A 13,135-nucleotide genomic window follows, 5' to 3' on the forward strand; every position below is an offset into this window, starting at 1 on the left:
TCTTCTTACTGTTTCCAGGGAACAGTGCTGTTTTGCCTTTTCCAGAAGGTCCTATAGTTGCAATCATGCGGTATGCAGCCTTTTCATATTGGTTTCTTTCATTTAGCAATATGCATCGAAGTTTTCTCCGCGTCTTTTTATGGTTCGATGGTCCACCTCTTTTTATTTATGAAGAATATTTTTTGTCTGGATGTACCTTCCTTTGTTGATGCATTCACCTGCTGCAGTACGTCTTGGCTGCTTCCAAGCTCGGGCAGTTACGAATAAAGCTGCTGTAAACCTCCGCGTGCAGGGTTTGTGCGAACTTAAGTTTTCAATTCATTCGGGTAAATGCTAGGAAGTCCGGTTACTGAATCATTTGTCAAGAGAAAATTTAGTTTGGCAAGACACTGCCACAAACTGTATTCCGAAGTGGCTGCACCATTTTACATTCCCCCAGCCACGAACGAGTGTTCCCGTTCCTTCGTATCTTCACCAGCATTTGGTGTTGTCGGTGTTTTGGATTTTGGCCATTCTTCTAGGCATGTGTTGATATATGTCACTGTTGCATTAATCTGCAATTCCTTCATGATGTATGGTGTTTAGCATCTTCCCATATGCTTCTTTACCATGATTATCTTCTTCAGTGGTGCCTGTTCAGATCTTTTGTACATTTTTAAAGCATTTTACATTTAGTTCTGCTTATCCATTTTGAGCTAATTTTTGTAAATGGTGTAAGGTCTGGGTCTAGATTAATGTTTTTTCTCGTGTGGATATCCAACTGTTCAACACCATTTGTTGGAAAGACTGTCATTTCTCCATTGAATTAATTTCACAGACTCCTCTGTCAAAGATCAGTTCACCATATTTCAGTAGGTCTGTTTCTGGGCTCTCTATTCTGTTCACAATGAAGTTTTTTTGGTTTTTTTTTGGTTTTTTTTTTCCATATATGAAATTTATCATCAAATTGGTTTCCATACAACACCCAGTGCTCATCCCAAAAGGTGCCTTCCTCAATACCCATCACCCACCCTCCCCTCCCTCCCACTCCCCCATCAATCCTCAGTTTGTTCTCAGTTTTTAAGAGTCTCTTATGCTTTGGCTCTCTCCCACTCTAACCTCTTTTTTTTTTTTTTCTTCCCCTCCCCCATGGGTTTCTGTTAAGTTTCTCAGGATCCACATAAGAGTGAAAACATATGGTATCTGTCTTTCTCTGTATGGCTTATTTCACTTAGCATCACACTCTCCAGTTCCATCCACGTTGCTACAAAGGGCCATATTTCGTTCTTTCTCATTGCCACGTAGTACTCCATTGTGTATATAAACCACGACTTCTTTATCCATTCGTCAGTTGATGGACATTTAGGCTCTTTCCATAATTTGGCTATAGTTGAGAGTGCTGCTATAAACATTGGGGTACAAGTGCCCCTATGCATCCGTACTCCTGTATCCCTTGGGTCAATTCCTAGCAGTGCTATTGCTGGGTCATGGGGTAGGTCTATTTTTAATTTTTTGAGGAACCTCCACACTGTTTTCCAGAGTGGCTGCACCAATTTGCATTCCCACCAACAGTGCAAGAGGGTTCCCGTTTCTCCACATCCTCTCCAGCATCTATAGTCTCCTGATTTGTTCATCTTGGCCACTCTGACTGGCGTGAGGTGATATCTGAGTGTGGTTTTGATTTGTATTTCCCTGATAAGGAGCGACGTTGAGCATCTTTTCATGTGCCTGTTGGCCATCCGGATGTCTTCTTTAGAGAAGTGTCTATTCATGTTTTCTGCCCATTTCTTCCACAGTGAAGTTTTAAATGAGTTTTTGTGTTAACTTCAGTGAAAATAAAATACATTTTCATAAGAGGGGAGTAGGTAGAATAGATGATTCTTATTGTTTCTTCTAGTTTTATCTCATGAGGCTAGTTTTATTGATTTGTTTATTTTTAATGTTTGTTTATTTTTGAGAGAGAGGAACGGGTGGGAAGGAGCAGAGATAGAGAGAGAGGGAGGTTCTCAAGCAGGCTTCACTCTGACAGCACAGGGCCCAATGTGGGGCTCGAACTCACAAACCATGAGCCGAAGTCGGATGCTTAACTGACTGAACCACCCAGGCGCCCCATGACTAGTCTATATAGAAGTGTAGAGTCAGGGTCATGATTTTCTCATAAAAAGTTTCTGGAACCATTCCAACAAACACCGGATCTCTGTGTGTGTCTTTGTGGGTCTGTGTCTGTCCCTGTGTGTATAGGCAGACGTCCAGACATCTACCGGACAAAATTTCTGGCTATGTCCCTTAAACTTTATAGTGGGACATTAAACCTGACTTTCCCCGTTGACTAACAAAGCATATTGTTTTACCCCAACGTGTAGCAGAAAATCTCAGTACGTAAGGTCATTGCCAGTAATTAAAACATCTGATTTCCTGCCACATAGCCTTCATCAAGGGACACTCGGCAGTGTCTGGAGGCATTTTTGGTTATCACGACTCACGAGGAGGTGGGGGGAGAAGGGTGTCACTCTTTTCTTTCGTAGAGGCCAAGGGTGCCGCTAACTACCCGACACTGTGCAGGACAGCCCCCCACAACAAAAAATTCTTTTGGTTCCAAATGTCAGTAGTGCTGAGGTTGAGAAATTCTGTTGTAGAGCAGCCGATTTATTTATATCTGAGGCCTCTTTTCCTCCTCTTGGCTTCAGCCTCAAGAAAACCTACACTTTTTGTCGATTTGCAGCCTACATCTGACAATTGCACAGAAACTTACGGCAAGCTGTAACACTCAGCTTCCTTCAGCTGCCTTGGGCTCAGTTTCACCTTTTTTTTTTTTCTTTCTTATTTCCTAGTAGTTTGTATTATGTTGCCTGCACGCATGTAAAGCTGCTTTAGTTCTTTTTTTTTTTTTTTTTAAAGTTTATTTATTTTTGGGACAGAGAGAGACAGAGCATGAACGGGGGAGGGGCAGAGAGAGAGGGAGACACAGAATCGGAAACAGGCTCCAGGCTCTGAGCCATCAGCCCAGAGCCTGACGCGGGGCTCGAACTCACGGACCGCGAGATCGTGACCTGGCTGAAGTCGGACACTTAACCGACTGCGCCACCCAGGCGCCCCAAAGCTGCTTTAGTTCTTAAGATGGAATAGGAACACATGATTTTATGCATTTCCAAATCTATGTGGCAGAATGCTTGATCACAGAAATCTGAGGCTAGACGCAGAGTTGAAGTTGATTACACGTCTTGGTTGGCTGTACGTACGGAATTCATACTCTGCCTTTCATTTCCTCTTCTGGTCATTTAAATGACATAAGCTTCTCTGATACATAAGTTCCATGAACTCATCTTGTTTTCATTGTGTTCCCTTTTATTGTTCAGAGAAACAAAACCAAAAAAAACCCCATTGTTTCAACAATCTCCTCTTGTCTTCCTCTGTGTGAAATTGCTCAACTAAGACTTATGCAAATCGGGATCGGCTGTGTAAGCAAGGCTTCTTAACGCACACTGATCCAGGGGGATGCCACCCATCGCTTGTGCATTTGTCATCCGCTGCACACTTATCATAAGAGGGTCAGGCCCTCGGCCTTGCCTCTTACCACTCAGATCCTTGCTTGCCTCATGAGCTCCAGCCATACCAGCTCCTCTTCTACCCCTCACCTCATTCCAGTCACAGGACCTTTGCACAGCCTCTTTCTTCCACCGCCAACTCCCTTACCTGAGACCTTCCAACTTTGCTAGGAGTCCAAGAGAAGGGGCCATGGGGGTATCAATTGCCTCTTGTGTTCACATAGGGGTCTGAGTCCTTGTCACCTCTTGAGACACCTGGCAGGTAGGTGTCTGTTTCTCTAAGCCCAAGACAGCTGAAGGAAGCGGAATTTTGTATCATGCCATAGATGCCCGCTTAGGTGCATCTCCTGGATGTTGAACGGTTTTCCTTAGGTGTAGTCAGCATAGCCATGATTGACAATTTATTTCCATTTAAATTCTTAGCAAAGACCACAGCTTTAGCTGCAACCTCTCCAAGTTCTTAACTTCGACAGATTATCAGCGTTTCAAAGATCTTAAGCCATGGGTCCAGCGTCTCTTGTTTGTTATATTTCTTTGCTGTACGTTTCATCCCTGTGACTTATTTACTTGATACTTGGAATTTTGTATCTCTTCGCCTTCACCTGTTTTGCCTATACCCCCAGCTCCCCCTCCTCTGATAACGGCCACTTTTCCGTATTTATGAATCTGTATCTGTTCATTCATTTGCTTTGGTTTTTAGATTCCAGGTATAAGTGAAATTGTGAGATATTTGTCTTTCTCTGACTTATTTCACTTAACATAATACCTGTTAGGTCCATCTATGCCATTGTGAATGGCAAGATCTTACTCTTTTTTTATGGGTAAGTAATAGTCCTGTGTGTGTGTGTGTGTGTGTGTGTGTGTGTGTCTGTGTGTGTGTGTGTGTATACCACTTCTTTATCCATTCATCAACTGATGGACACGTAGGTTGCTTCCAAATCTTAGCTATTATAAATAATGATGCAATAAACATAGGGGTGTGTATAAAGTTTTGAGTTAGTTTTTTCATTTTCTGCAGGCAAATATCCAGAAATGGAATTTCTGGATTATAGGTTATTGCCGTTTTTGATTTTTTGGAGGAAACCCCATACTGTTCTTCATAGTGGCTGTCACAAACTTACATTCCCACCCACAGTGCACAGGGTTCCTATTTTTCCACATCCTTGCCAGCACTTGCTTTTCTTGTCTTTTTTTATTTTAGCCATTCTGACTGGTATAAGGTTGTGTCTCATTGGGGTTGTGATTTGCATTTCCCTGATGATGAGTGATGTTGAGCATCTTTTCATGTGTCTGTTGGCCATCTGGATGTCTTTGGAAAAATGTCTCTTCAGAGCCCCAGCCCATTTTTTAATCAGACTGTTTGAGTTGTAGGAGTTCTTTATATCAATATATTTATGTTCATATTCTTCATATTGGATATTAACCCCTCATTGGATATATCATTTGCAAATACCTTTCCCATTCAATAAGTTGCCTTTTCATTTTATTTAAAAAATCCTGTTTTTAATATTAATTTTGAGAGAGAGAGTGAGTGCACAAACAAGGGAGGGGCAGAGAGAGAGGGAGACACAGAATCTAAAACAGGCTCCAGGTTCTGAGCTGTCAGCACGGAGCCCAACGTGTGGGGTTCGAACTCACGAACTCTGAGATCATGACCTGAGCCGAAGTCGGGCGCCCTACCGACTGAGTGACCCAGGTGCCCTGCCTTTTCATTTTATTGATGATATCTTTCACTGTGCAAAAACTTTTTAGTTTTTTGTAGTTTCAATTGTTTATTTTTGCTTTTGTTTCCCTTGCCTGGAAAGACAGAAAACTATTGCTAAGGCTGATGTCCAAGAGTTGATTGCCTTTGTTTTCTTTTGGAAGTTTGTAGGTTTCAAGTCTTACATTTAGGTCTTTAATCCATTTTGAGTTTATTTTTGTGCATGCTGTAATAAAGCCCACCTTATTACATATTACATATTATATATATATTTGAATATATATAGAATATATATAACTGGTGAAGCGCCCAACTCTTGATTTTGGCTCAGGTCATGATCCCAGAGTTGTGGGATCGAGTCCAGCATCGGGCTCTGCACTGAGCATGGAACCTGCTTGGGATTTTCTCTCTTCCTCTGCCCCTCCCCCCCCTTAAAAAAAAATTAAACCACTTATTACCTACTTATTACCAACTAATATTAATATAGTCCTAAGAAGATCCTGTTTTTAAAAATAGAACTGTTTAAAAAAATCCTGTTTTTAAAAATAGAACTTTCCTTAAAAGGCATCATAGGAACTTTCAAAAGCTTTTAAAACAATTACATTCAATAACAATTGTTATACCCTTAAGCTATTAAAACCACTTCAACTAATAATACACAGTTGTAAACTTAAGCTGTTAAAACCATCCCTCTAGTATAAAATTACATAAACCTAGTTAAAATATACAAATGTTGGTAAATTGATCATTTTGTAATTTTTCAGAGAACTGGCCATAGGTGTAATAAACTTTGAGAGTGACCAATAGTTTTGTATTTCGAGTATATTTCTGATCGTGTGGTATTTACACACAGTCCCCTTTCTTTATAAAGAAAATATCCTTTTCTACAGAGCTTTGTGTAAGTGACCAGTTATTTTCTTAGAAACAATGTATTGCTGAATGGAATGTTAAGAAGTGCCCACATTTGTGTGTGTGTGTGTTTATTTATATTAGAGAGTGCATGAGCAGGGGAGGGGCCGAGAAACGGAGACAGAATGAGAAGCAGGCTCCAGGCTCTGAGCTGTCTGTCGGCACAGAGCCTGACACCGGGCTTGAACTCAGGAACCGTGAGATCATGACCCGAGCTGAAGTAGGACACTTAACTGACTGAGCCACCCAGGCACCCCAAGAAGTGCACACATTTTAAAAGACTTTAATATGTATTGTCAAGTTAAAAATAGTATCACTGACTCTCATGCCAAGCCACATGGTTTCATTTTATGGTGAAGAAATTAGAGCCCAGAGAAGAAAAGTGGTTTTGTCCGTAATTACAGGACTGTCAAGGCTGGACCCAGCAACTCTGCTTCCCAGTTCCTAGTTTCCTGTACCTGTCATTATCTTCTGCGGTCTTCCCGCCAGAGTCAAATTACCCTTGAACTTCTCCAGATTCCAAATATTCAGGTATTTGAACCCTCACCTAATTCTTTCATGATCTTTTCTGGACTCACTCTGATAAATGCGGCGACTAAAACTGTTTTGGTTTATTAAGGTTCTGATAAACGCAGCCGACTTGTTCTTTTTATGCATCGTTATTTCAGAATATTTCAGGATGGGCTTCCTGTTGTTTATGCTACACATTTACGTTGTAGCTAACTGCATAATACCTGGATCTCCCTGCTGCTCTGCGTCCTACAGCATATAATAAAAACAAGCTTTCAAACCAGATGGAGACATTGGCAAACATAAGGTAAATTAAAATGTCTCAGATTTCGATCACAAAAACATAAAATGGCATGAAGGGGAAGCCAGCCATACTGCCCGATATCTATCTCTTGGGGGGGGTCGAGGAAGCATATTTTGAAATTAATTCGTTATCGACACAATTCACATGCCATAAATTCACCCTTTTATTTATTTATTTATTTATTTTTTTTAATTTTTTTTTAACGTTTATTTATTTTTGAGACAGAGAGAGACAGAGTATGAACGGGGGAGGGGCAGAGAGAGAGGGAGACACAGAATCGGAAGCGGGCTCCAGGCTCCGAGCCGTCAGCCCAGAGCCCGATGTGGGGCTCGAACTCACGGACCGCGAGATTGTGACCTGAGCTGAAGTCGGACGCTTAACCGACTGTGCCACCCAGGCGCCCCTAAATTCACCCTTTTAAGACACACAGTTTGGTGGTTTCTAGTAGCTTCTCAAGGTTCTAAAACCATCATCACGAATGCATTCCAGAATGCCCTGCCTCCTGTGGGCAGCCAGCTTGCAGCATGGCCACACTGCACCTCGGCCGTGCAAAAACAGGAAAGAAGGCTTCACGGTCTTCAACCCTCGCTCCTCATCCCTCTGAATAACAGCAGGTCAGCAAACAGCCTTAAGTTTGCCAACAGGGTTTGAAGTTTTCCCAGCTTAGTCTTTTTTCCATCATGTCGCCACCTCTTGAAGAGGGAAGTTTCGCTCTTCGGGTCTCTCCTCCTCCCTTCTTAGGTGGTACCTACGTAGGTACAGGGTTTCTGTTGTGCTACTTGGGGAGGGAAGAAAGCCACGGGTTCTCTCCACGTCCTTTGTGTGTCTGCTGCCATATGATGGGCACTGCTGACTGTGTGGAGCGTTAACCCGAACAGCCCCTCCAGAGCGAACGGATCACGGCGGGATCTCCCAGAGCCCCTGTCCCTTCAAAAGGCTTGTGAGTGAGGGGAGCCTCCAGATAGCCTTCCGTTGTGCCGCATCCTGTAAGCAAAAAGAGAGACAGACCCTCTGTCAGATGTACAGTCTCCCCCGGGTTGGATCTGGGGGTGTAGACCTACAACTACTAAATGTACTTAAAGCAACTTCCCGCCCCACCCCCCTTTCCCAATTGGCCCTTAATAATAAAAGTGGGTGGGCGTGGCCCCCTTTTATTTAGAATGGGGGTTCTATCCCATTCTTACTCTTTCTAATGCTCCTTCAGGCTCTCTGTCACATTTTATGACTCAAGAAGTACTTTTTGTAAAGCACCCCGCTCCCTTCTACGGGGATCCCACCTTTAGTCACAGACCAGAGGTGACACCCACACCATAGAGCAGTCCTGTGACCCGCGTTGTCAAGGATTTGCTTAGATTATGGAACCCAGAGGAAACCTAGGAGCCAGGACTACCCAATACCAAAACGACGTTGACTTAATTGCCCCTCAACCTTCAGGACCTCGTATTCGAGGCTGGTCGAAACCAGGGTCTGGACCCGGGTGGCCCTGGTCATCAGCTTACTAACCATGTCAGTATGGCTTTCTGGGCGATTTCATCCAGGGGAAAATACCGAGAACATTTGAAAATGATTACCACGGCCTACAGAGGAGAGAAATCTTAGTTGTCTAAGAGAGTCCGGCTACATCTTTTTCAATTCTATCTTTCTCGAAAGGAATTTAGGAACGTTGGCAAAAGAAAACTACTTAAGGAGGAACTGATGGAGTTGATTATGGAGTTTAGTTCTGGAGCTTTCTCCTCCTCTGTTGTCCTGAGGCTACCACTGAGACACTTTCTCTCTGATAGGTTGTTGGAGCCCCTCCATCGACCTTGCCTCTCTGAAAACATCTCCGGAGTCTCATTCTTGAAAGTACACTAAGAAGGAAAACAATCAAAGGGTGTCAAGAAGGCTTCTATTTGGGCAGACAAAGCAAGGCTTGAGTTAAATAACTGGTTCTGGAATGTAAGCACGAGGCATGGAAGACGTTATTTAGGGATAAATTCCTGGGAATGACCCTTGAACCAAACCCAGCCTACTTTGGAAGTTCAAGATCACTGTTTGGGTTTTTTTTTTTGTTTTTTTTAACGTTTATCTATTTTTGAGAGCTAGAGAGCACGAGCAGGAGAGAGAGAGAGAGAGAGAGAGAGAGAGAGAGAATCCCAAAGCAGGCTCTGTGCTGTCACCGCAGAGCCCAATGGGGGGCTCCCACTCGTGAACCGTGAGGTCATGACCTGAGCCGTGCTTAACAGACTGAGCCACCCAGACTCTCCCCCTTCTTTTTTATTAAATGTTGAAGGTCACTTTGGCGGGGGTGGGGGGGGAATTATTCTCCCTATGTCGTTGGGGCTTCCTTTTTCTTTCTCTTGTTTTTCTAAGCTCACTAATTCAGAGATGAAACTCACAGTAGGGGGAGGTAGCAAAGCCTTGGGTGGGTCAAGAAGTATGGCTTCGAAGCCGGTGGACCAAGTTCCGTTTGTACCTAAGACCTTTGATAACCTCGCACAGGTTCACCTCTGGGCTTTGCTTTCCTCATGGGGCAATGCTAGGCACAAAGTAGGTAATTGCATATTCTTCACTGCTCCTCCCTTCCCACATACACATGTCTGGTAACTCCAGAATGACGCTGGATATTGCAAGGTTAGACAGGAGGCCGGTAACCGGAAGAAGGTTCTGGAGCTCCTGATGAGCCTTTGGATGAGTAATTGGCTTGTTGCTGGGAAAACTCCATGCAAATTAAAGCAGTCGGTTGGGAGAAGTAGTGGTGAGTTTAAAAAAAAAAAAAAAAAAAAGACAATTTACTTTCTTTTTAGCTGATGGAGTGAAGACAGAAAATTTACAAATCATAATAAAAACAAAATGGGATACCAACACAGTTTCTTTGTAGCATTTTATAAAGGCTGGAAATGCAGGTTCGGGGGGGTTAAATTCTAGTAACCTTGCTTTTAAATTTTAAGATCTAGGATTTTAACTTGCTGTTAAAATACGGATTCAGATTACATAGGGGGAAATAGCTTCCAGTTTCCTACTTGATATATCTTTAGGCTCTGATAATATGAGAAATGAGTGATTTCAAAACTATTATGTAGCAGTCAGGGAAGTGATTTGTACGGACTTGAAAAATATAGGTTGAAATATAATATATGGGGTGTAATACCTTTACTTTTTTATATATTTTTAAAATGTTATTTATTTTTGAGAGAGAGAGCATGAGTGAGCGAGGGGCAGAGAGAGAGAGAGAGAGGAAGAGAGAGTCCAGAGTCCGGAGCAGGGCTCGAACTCACGAACCGCAGGATCATGACCTGAGCTGAAGTCGGATGCTTCGCCGACTGAGCCACCCAGGCACCACCGTAGTACCTTTTAAACTTGGGAAATCTGTGACAGAGGCCAAGATATTACCCAAAATGCATGTTAAATGCAAACTCAGGAACCTCTTCCACTCCCCAGCTTCTCTCCCCGCCTTTAATCACAGGGTAATGCATATGCACTCACATTCTGCTCATCATGCCCTACCCAAGCATACGGCAGAGTTGACCCGGCATGGAAGGCACCCACCCCAAAGAGGGGAGGGACGGAGTAAGGAAGAAAATGGCCATTTGGATGGGCCAGGTGGCCTGGGTGCCACCCCGAGGGTGAGGTGGCGATGGGCTCCTACCGTTCCCTCTTCGGGGTGGGGTAGAGGCTGTGCTTCTGTTTCTCATCGGCGACCGTGTTTCCCTTGCTGCGCTGGAGGGAAACTAGCGTTTAGATCGCATTTATCTATGTGTTTAACAAACACGTCTATAGCTCTTTCAGTGTGCCGTTTTCAGCATACTCGTAAGCACTTTACAAACATTGACTGACTTCATTCATTTGAGCATCATAACAATGCAATCAGCCAGGTAAGATGGTCTCCAGTTTTCAGAAGGATCCTGAGGCACAGAGAGGTTGGGCAACTCGCCCAAGATCACACAGCTAATAATTGATGGACCCAGGATTTGAGTTCGGCCATCCGACGCTACAGTCCTCACTCCAAAATATCTTATAAGTTGTGGCGTCCTCTTTAGGAATGTTGAAGAGAAAATTTCTGTACAGGATCTTGCCCCTTACAATGGACTTCAGAGCCTAACCAACATGGTGATGGGTGTGTCTTCTTTTTCTGTGGATAGATGGAGATGCTTCCATATGGATATGTGTGTGTCCCTATGTCTCTGTGTGTTTTTTCAATCAGTAATGACCGATGGTCAAGAATGCCCGAATTCTACAAATCTCTCTTTTTAACTCCTTCTACTCTCAGAATATCTGAGTTTATCCCAACTTAATGAACTCTCCCCTACTGACATGTAGATTGTCTCTCTATATGATGTACATAACGTTCACGTGAACAACCTTGTGTATCTCAAGAACGGTTCCTCTAAAGTTCTTACCATGAAAATAACCCCTGACAACCCCGTGAAGTGATCGAGGTGTTAACTAGCCTTATTGTGGGAATCATTTCACGATACACGGTGTACAAAATCATTAACATCGTATGCCTTAAATTACACCATGTCCTATGTCAGTTATACTTCAGTAAAGCTGGAGGGGGAGAAAAAGAAATCCGTCCCCGGAAGTAGAATTCCAAGCGGACGGTTGCTTTTTTAGCAAGTGCATGGATAACGGTAAGGCATTATTTGATCTGACCAGAGGCAGCAGGATAGTAAATGAAGACTCATATTTAGTCTTTTCTTAAATCTTTTCTTAAAAACGATTTTAGTATTCTAAGGCCCTTAACTGAGGATAAGCCACCCGAAAGGACATTTGTTCCAGTGAAAGAATTTTCTGGAAAGAAAAGTTAACCACCTCCCGTTTCCTGGATGTGTTGGCAGATGACCCTTTGTGAGCAAGTAGTTGCCCAGATGCTTGTGTCTATTTTAGACCGTGTAGTCCAGCTTATGTGATAAAGATCCCATGGCTGTATTTGCATGTCAAATCTTGGTTATTGTCATGATTTTTTTTTGATGTTTATTTTTGAAAGAGGGAGTGGGGGAGGGGCGGGGGGGGGCGGGGAGACAGGTAGACAGAGGATCCGAAGCAGGCTCTGAGCTGTGAGCACAGAGCCCGACGCGGGGCTCGAGCTCACCAACTGTGAGATCATGACCTGAGCTGAAGTTGGACGCCCGACCAATGAGCCACCCGGGTGCCCCTCAGTCTTTATCATTATTGACCGAAAATCCCCACGTATGAAATGCATCTTCACTTACTGCTAAAAAATTGAAGGCCTTGCGAACTACATCATCCGTAGCACTTTACATAAAGTTAATCATAAGAAACCTTAGCATCGGTGGGGGGGGGCCTTGCCCTCCTGGGGGGGGCCCGCCCTACTTCCTCTCGCCTTCGTGAAAGCGCCGTCACTCGCCCTGCACCCCTGTTCTTCCTGCCAGGAAACCTGCGATAGCAAATCTGGTGCCCGCCATGTTACCACATCCCCATTTTCCTCTTTTCCTTGGCTCGGCTCTTCTGCTTTCGTTTTATTAAACTCCTCATTGTCTGTTTTGGGAAAAGCATTTCAAGTCCTTCTGCAAGAGAAGCAGGCTGTAAAAATGATCTCTTCCTTCGGCATCATTACTGAAGTAGGTAAGACACAAGTTTCAAAGCCACCATTGTCTGGACCTTTCAGCGAAGCCTGTGTGCGAGGCTCAGCGCTAGGGTTCAGCAGTGCCGTGGCTTTGGACTGGTCATAACCGCCTCTCTGGGCCTCAGTGTGCTCTTCTGTAAAGTGGGGTCAGTAACACCTGCATCATAGGGTTTCTTCAGGGAGTCCATGGGATGCTCAAAAAATTATAAATATTTAAAAAAAAATTCTAGAGTGTGGGGGCACCTGGGTGGCTCAGTCGGTTGAACACCTGACACTTGCTTTTAGCTCAGGTCATGATCCCAGGGTTGTGGGACCCAGCCCTGCGTCGGGCTCCACACTGAGCGCAGAGACTGCTTGGGATTCTCAATCTCATTCTCTCTCTCTCTCCTCCCCTCCCCTCCCCCCTCTCCCGTTCTGCCTCCCTCAGATAAAAATAAATAAATGCTGAAGTGTGCATCATGGTAGAGTGTAGCTCCTATCACTTGCAAACGTGTAACCACCTTAGTTTTTGTTGGGGGTACGTTGGATTTTCTACTTTTCTGGAACCTTCCCACAGCATGAGGAATCGCAGGACCAGGTCTGAGTTCATCCCCGTGTCACCACAAGCAGCTCTCTGA

The 13,135-nt window shown here is 43.8% G+C and overlaps 1 protein-coding gene across 4 annotated transcripts in view; it reads left to right on the forward strand.

Annotated features, from left to right (window-relative positions):
- Positions 1–13,135, forward strand: part of LYN (LYN proto-oncogene, Src family tyrosine kinase) — a 127,900-nt gene that overhangs the window by 44,046 nt on the left and 70,719 nt on the right. The window lies entirely within an intron of this gene.

Source organism: Felis catus, chromosome F2 (assembly GCF_018350175.1).
Source record: "Felis catus isolate Fca126 chromosome F2, F.catus_Fca126_mat1.0, whole genome shotgun sequence".
Taxonomy (NCBI): domain Eukaryota; kingdom Metazoa; phylum Chordata; class Mammalia; order Carnivora; family Felidae; genus Felis; species Felis catus.